The sequence below is a fragment of the Mirounga leonina genome, unplaced genomic scaffold (genome assembly GCF_011800145.1).
Source record: "Mirounga leonina isolate KUSES-001 unplaced genomic scaffold, KU_Mleo_1.0 Mir_173, whole genome shotgun sequence".
NCBI lineage: Eukaryota > Metazoa > Chordata > Mammalia > Carnivora > Phocidae > Mirounga > Mirounga leonina.
Window position 1 is genome coordinate 36802863 of NW_023270447.1, and position 7711 is coordinate 36810573.

Here is a 7711-nt window from a genome sequence, read left to right on the forward strand (position 1 = left end):
GGCAAAAGAAAATACACTCATGTGGGACAAACAAGTATAAAAATAAGTGATAGAATAAAATCAGTGTTCAATTGTTAGGAGTAGTGAACATTTCACTAGAAATCCTAGAAATATTTTATGGTAGCTGCTCCCTAGCCTTCCTCCAGCTCTAGTCTCTCTCAAAGGGAATCTGACTCATTCCTTTCTCGCATTTGGTAGGTGCAGACTACAAAGTGGCCAGGTAACCAATGAGTGAAAAAGGTCTGGCGCCTGGCAGAGGTGGCCCATTCTAGGCAGGACATCAATTTGAAGAGAAGCTAAGCCAATTGGATTCTCTTCTTGAGGACTTTGAACTAAAAGAACAGAAAGACAGTTACCTGTGATTTGGGTGTTTAAGCTGAAGGTTCACCTAGAGTTTGGGCTGCAATGGCCATTTCAGAGCCTTATGTTAGGAGGAAATTGAGACTCAGAGAAACTGGCTGGGAGTGAGAGATCAGAGTAGCTATGCAGAGAGGAAATAGGATGCCATACGACAGAAAGACAAGACGGGAAAGTGGCTGGCACTTAGGATTACCTCAGTTCCCAATGACTCTGCAGCCTGGTTGTTTAGTCTGTCCTCGATTATTTTGAGACATCCTTATTCCTTTATGATAACCACATTTTTACTTAGAATAAGTTACTTTTCCTTCTAATCAAGAGAACACAGACTCTTGGTCATCAACTAGATGCTCTGTATGTCAAACACAGAGTCTGATTTAATCATTAACACAGTCCTATTACTCATGTACTTTTGCAAGAAAATAAAGTTTCGGAGAAATTAACCAATTCACCCAAAGTTGAATGGCTGTCAAATAAAAGATCTCACCTTTGAACCAAAGGATGTCCAAGTCCAAGGCTAATAATTTTCATCCTATTCTGGAGGAACAGAATATAAGCACTATGGAAAATAGTAAAAAACAGACTCCTTTTGATTAGAATATATAGATAAAGCTTCATTAGGAGGGGAAGGACTTGAGCAGAACTTAAGATGAGTAGAATTGAGAAGTATATAGAATATTTTTGACTAGTGATAGAATCCTATTCCAGATATAAGTAAAACATGATCAAAACCATGGTGAGGACAATGAAAATATCATAAAAGACTGAGGAGACATGAAGAAGTTTGGCATTAGTGAGATGCTTTTAATTTTGGAGGATGGTATGAAATCAAGTTAGTTAACTCTTGTAAAACCTGAATTCTTGGTCTTGCATATTTAAAACTGCTAAACGCTTGCTAAATATTCTTTGAGCCTTTGGTAGAATGTGTAAGTGGCTTTATTTCTGTTATATAGGAGTTGGAAATCTAGGCAAGTATACTATTTTAGAAGGAAACAAAGACTACCCCCAATATTTTTACATCTCTTCCTCATGATCATTCCCCCTGCTCCCCCCCGCTGCAAAAATAGAAATCTTCCTGACTCTAGGGAAACTACATTTCCAACTTCAGAATTGTTGTTATCATAACTATAAAAGCAAATGCCAAGAAACAAAACAGAGAATCATAGAAAAAGGGAGAGAAAAATAAGATGAAATCAGAGAAGGAGGCAAAGCATAAGAGACTTTTAACTTTAGGAAACAAACTGAGGGTTGCTGGAGGGGAGGGGGTGGGGGGATGGGGTAACTGGGTGATGGGCATTAAGGGGGGCATGTGATAGAATGAGAACTCGGTGTTATACGCAACTGATGAGTAACTGAACTCTACCTCTGAAACTAATGACACGCTACATGTTAATTAATTGAATTTAAATAAAGTAAAATTTTAAAAAATAAAAAAATTTAAGAATGAATGAATGAATGAATGAATGAATGAATGAATAAATAAATAAATAAATAAATAAATAGAAGCAAATGCCATGACTTGTCCTGTGGTCACAAGATAGATTCAGCTATTACGCTCAAGTACAGATAAAGTAGTTTATCTGTACAGCATTTTTAAATTATTTTATTATAAAAATAAATTTTGAAGAAAGCAGAAAAGGTATAACTCTAAAAGTCACATTGGAGAAACTATACCCACAGTAACCGAATCCTCTGGAGGAAAAATCATGGTTCCTTACCAATCTTTTAAAAATCCACTACTTTTCCAATAGTTTCTAATTCCTTGCCATCCATTCATCATTAACTACTGAATTCTGGCTTATCTACTCTCCTTCAATGTAACAGAATGTATTCTTTTGCTAGGGCTGCCATAACAAAATACCACAGACCCATGGCTTGAACAACAGAAACTCATTTTCTCACAATTTTAGAGGCTAGACTTCCAAGATCAATGTGTCAGCAGGGTTGATTTCTTCTGAGGTTTCTCTTTGGCTTGCAGATAGCTATTTCCTCACTGTGTCCTCACATGGTCTATGGTCTTTATTCTGTGTGCTCACATCCCTGGTCTCTCTTTTTGTGAGTCTAAATTTCCTCTTCCAATAAGCACACCAGACATGTTGGATTAGTGCCCATCCAAATGGACTCATTTTAACTTAATCACTTCTCTCAAGGCCCTAGCTCCATATACAGTCACAATCTGATGTACTGAGTGTTAGGCCTTCAACATACGGAGTTTGAGGAGATGAATTCAGCACATAACACTGTGGCTTCCTGATCAATAAATCCAAAGTTCTTCCTCTGTCTTCATTGTTCTCAAACTCTCTGTGGCATTTAATACTGTTGCTCCCTTCTTTTTTTTTTTTTTTTGCCTTTGGTTTTTTTTATTACTCAAAAAAGCTTCTTTTTTTTTTTTTTTTAGCTTTCTGACTCTGTGCTTGTGCCTTCAACAGTTTCACAATGATTCTCTGCTCCTTGATAAGGAGAGCACGCTTGATCCTGTCACGAACGCACTTGGCAAATATGGAGCCACCGTAGGCCCTGCTGACCTGTTCTTTCGTTTTAGACAACCTCATAAGGACTTTAGGTCTCACAGCACAAACTCCTCAACGTTGGCCTGGGCACACACCACATGCAGATTTGGGTGCTTTCCCAACCTCCTTGGTATAAAAGTAAATGATTCTATTACCAGGGGTTTGGGACAGCCTAGTTTTGTTAGAGGCTGTACTATAGGACTGCCTATGACGGTAGGTCAAACGCTGGAACATTCTGAATGACGATGGATGCCATCCAGGAACCGTTGCTCCCTTCTTACTCAAAATCTTCTTCCCTTTCCTGCAGGAAAACACTGTAGTAGCATCTCTCATCTTTGTGCCTTTTCACATGCTAATGTTTTCTAGTAAGAGTAATTTCCATGCCCTTTTTACTTCTGTTCCCAGTTGAACATCATTCCTTTGGGATGCCTTCCATGACCACCCTCCTCAGCTGATATGCACCTTCTACTCTCTGACCATAGCAATAATAATAATAATGGCAAAATAATAGAAGGAGAAGCTAACATTTATTGAGTAGTTTTTGTGTGGCTGGCACTGTTAAAGTGCCTCACATGTATTAATTTTTTTACAACAACCCAGGAAACACTATTACTAGTCCCATGGTAAAGAGAATAATACTTAAGCACATAGAAAGGTAGGCTGTAGTACATAAGGTTTCTGATAATGTTTTAAAAATCATCCATATACATAACAAAGCTTCTCTTGTGAGAGTTATTTTAATAATGGTGACAAAGAGATTTATTGTCTGAGCTCATTTGATAGAGTTCAAGCCATTCTGCTCCTTTCTTGCACTAATTTGTACATCAACTATGGGGCAGTGATATACAGGAAGAGAGTAAATGCTTCATCTGATCACTTTGAACCTGCCCCAAAGGTTCAAATCCAACATAGACATATACAGGGTAGGTCTAGTTATTAAGTAATCAATAATGCTGTTTCCTTAGTTAAGTAAGTAAAATTTTTCTCTGTTTAGTCCATTGGATAACTTTTAATAATAATAATATACAGCTGAGGATAAGTTTGGTTAGCTTTTGTTTTTTTGTGTTTTTCTGTCCTTCCATAGAGGCCTAGCACACAAGGTAATTGCTTTATTAATGCAAATCATCTATAAATTATCTTAGCTATTCTCAATCCAGGTACTTAATTCTCCTATATATAAATCTTACATGAAAATACCAGAGCAAGAAAGGGACACAAACATTTGAATTAAAAATGCCTATAATCTTTTTTCATTGCTAGCTACGATACCTTCGTCAAATTATTTCATCTGTGGAAATGGAGATAACATTGCCCATCTCATGGGACTGTTATGAAGAATCTCTCTCTGTCTCTGTCTCTGTCTCTCTCTCTCTCTCTCACATACACACACACACACACACACACACACAACTGCCCAGGCTAGTGACTGATACAAAGTAGGCAAGCAATAGATATTACTTTCTTTCCTTCTTTAAGGACCTTCTAAAATTTGATTACTTAATAATTTCAGGAGAGGGGCGCCTGGATGGCTCAGTGGGTTAGGTGTCAGCTCTTGGTTTCAACTCAGTCATGATCTCAGGGTCCTGGGATGGAGCCCTGCGTCCAGCTCCTGGCTCAGTGGGGAGTCTGCTTATCTCCCTCTTTCTGCCCCTACCCCCACCCGCACATACTCTCTCTTTCTAAAATAAAATAAATAAATCTTAAAAAAAAAAAATTGCAGAAGCAGCAGCTCTCTAGCCTGTCATCACCTGATAGTGTAAATCTTGAAGAATGTGACTGCATTGATATTATCATCACAGGTGTTTTTTCCTTGCTCAACATTTTCTCAATTTATCCATATAAGCAAATCTATTGGGAGCAAGTTTTTGTTTTCTTCTGAATTTCTCTGAAATAGTTCTTGTTTTCTTCTGAAATGTTGAGGATTTTCTGATAATATTTTATAACTATTTGCAGGATCATAAAGTAATATTTCACATAGAAAATGCTGAGGGTAATGAAAAGAAGAAATATTCTCTCTTTTTATGACAGAATAACTCTACATATAGAGAGAAATATATTGGGGCTCCTGTAGGCATATTGGATTACTGAGCAGTAGCTAATTTATTGTCAATATGTGGCCTTACAATCTATTTCAGCTGTATCTCAAAACTCTCTATATCACCTGAATTATCTTCATTTCTACTTCTTTCCTTTCTACAATGTGTTGCTTTTCAAATTTTTACAAAAGAGATTTTATTTTGCCTTATTTACAGTCACATAGTATATGCAGAGCCTTAACATTAATTTAAAGTGCTAAAGCAGATAAGGCTTTGGGGGCAGGGTTGGTGTGTAAAGGTGAAAAATTCATCAACAACCTTGCACATATTTCCATATGCATGACTCTGCTAGCCACAGAGTACCCTGTAAGTAACCAGATTTGAGCCAGCATGAGAAGATAGAATAAATTTAAGTAGATGTCAGGGAAATCTAATTCTTTTGAAAAAATATTTCCATCAAGAACATAAAACACAGGTAGAAGTTTATGGACTAACCAACAGATGTTTCCAGACAAAAAGCAATCCTTTAGGCAATTAGACTTTTATTCCCTTTAGGAAATGCAGTTCAATGTCCATATTTGCAACAATGCCCTGAGTATTCCCTTCCTTATCCCTGATTCTAATGATACATTCTCTTTAGTTCCATTACCTGTACATACGGCAAATTTACTTTTGTACATAAAATTCCATGAAAAGAGGGTGCCTGGGTGGCGCAGTAGGTTAAGTACCCAACTCTTGGTTTCAGTTGGGTCATGATGTCAGGGCTGTGAGATCAAGCCCCATGTTGGGCTCCACACTCAGGGGGGAGCCTGCTTGCTTGAGCATTCTCTCTCTCTCTCTCCCCTAATCACGTGCTGTCTCTCTCTCTCTCTCAAATAAATAAATAAATAAATCTTTTTTAAAAATTCCACAAAAAGGGCACCTGGGTGGCTCAGTTGGTTAAGCCACTGCCTTCGGCTCAGGTCATGATCCTGGAGTCCCTGGATCGAGTCCCGCATCGGGCTCCCTGCTCGGCGGGGAGTCTGCTTCTCCCTCTGACCCTCCCCCCTCTCATGTGCTTTCTCTCTCTCATTCTCTCTCTCTCAAATAAATAAATAAAATCTTTAAAAAAAAAATTCCACAAAAAGATGGATAAAACACAATTTAAAGTCACTGCCATTTGTCTCATCTTTCTTTTATAAGTAAAATAATTTAATACTGATTATGCTGAACTGGTCAGATTTTTTATACTATGTGGTTGATGGATATTTGAAGCTATATAAACATTGTTATTAACAATTGTGATCAAGTAACAAATGTAGCATTCTAATGTTCTCTTTCTCGAATTCTTTAGGATGGACTGGTATTTAAAACATTTTGTTCATTTACATCTTTTTGAAAATCCTTAAGAAAACTTATATACTCCCATGATTCATGTAAAGAAATTATTATAGTGGATTATCAAAGTGATTTTTCTAATTCTTGTTCTCAGTCTTAAAATGGTAATTGCAAATTCACAAGAGCTACTTGAGCAAGTGTTCATGTCATGCTGGGTGATTTTTTGTACTTTCTTTTTTTTTTTTTAAGATTTTATTTATTTTGATAGATGAGAGAGAGTCCAAGCAGGGGGAGTGGCAGGCTGAGGGAGAGGGAGAAGCAGGCTCCCTGCTCAGCAGGAAGCCCAGTGCGGGGCTCAATCCCAGGACCCTGGGATCATGACCTGAGTCGAAGGCAGACGCTTAACCATCTGAGCCATCCAGGCACCCCTCTTGTACTCTTCCTAATGCTAGCATGATCTTGCAAAGAAAATATGAATTACAGCCTATTTAACAAGTGGAGAAACTGAAGCTTGGAAAAAAGGAAATAATTTGATGAAGGTGACACAATTAGGAAATGGCAAAGCAGGAATATTGAGACCAGTTCTCTGGGTATACATTCCATTTACCCCATGGTATAACTTTTGCAAAATGTATCTCAATTAAAAAGTAAAGTCATTTGACATCCCAGCAACATCCTTTTTCTACCATTTACTTCAAAATGTCATCTGGCATAATTTTCAGTTTAAATAAACTTACATTTTACACATTTTCAAAATTTTACAAAAATCTCATTAGGAAATCAAAAACATTTTGCTATGTTGCAAACATGACTAAAATTTCTGACTTAAAGAAATTAATATTTTTAAGAACTCAGTCACTTTCAATTCAGAAACTATCATTTGGATTGTGTATATTTTCTGATTTATTAATAAAACAATTGATCCTCCCTTCAAATACAGCTCTCCCTATCTCAGATAACAATATCTTCAACTTTAGATAACCAACAAAAGTAATAATTTTTTATTCATGCTATGCTTTGCACATAGAATATATTCATAAATAAGTAATATATTAATAAGTAATTATGTGAAATTAAAGAAATTATATACATTATTTTAATTTTTCAGATTGTAACTGATATAATACACTTTCTTCTCTGATTTTTTACTTATTTTGTTTTGTTTAGATATTTCTACTCAAATTATGCTCTATGTTTCTCCTTCTAGAGTCTTTTATGGGGAAAATATTATCACTTTTTATGGTTTGTGAAGTGCCTAAATTGAGCTTTAGAAAGTTCAGCCTGGCCCCTGACCTTTGAGAGTTTACGATAGAAGGCAACATGGTTCACTTTTTATTCACTGTACACGTATCACTGAAATATGTAATCAGGAGATCATTTATCTTGGCACCTCAAGTATCTGAAACAGAGCTGAAAACTAAAAGTTAAAAGAAGAGAAGAGAAGAAGAAAGAAAGAAAGAAAGAAAGAAAGAAAGAAAGAAAGAAAGAAAG

General features: G+C 36.5%; 1 pseudogene; it reads right to left on the reverse strand.

The window, feature by feature from the left end:
• Positions 1–296: 296 nt before the first annotated feature.
• LOC118018951 lies at positions 297–3101 on the reverse strand (annotated as a pseudogene).
• Between the last annotated feature and the right edge of the window lie 4610 nt (positions 3102–7711).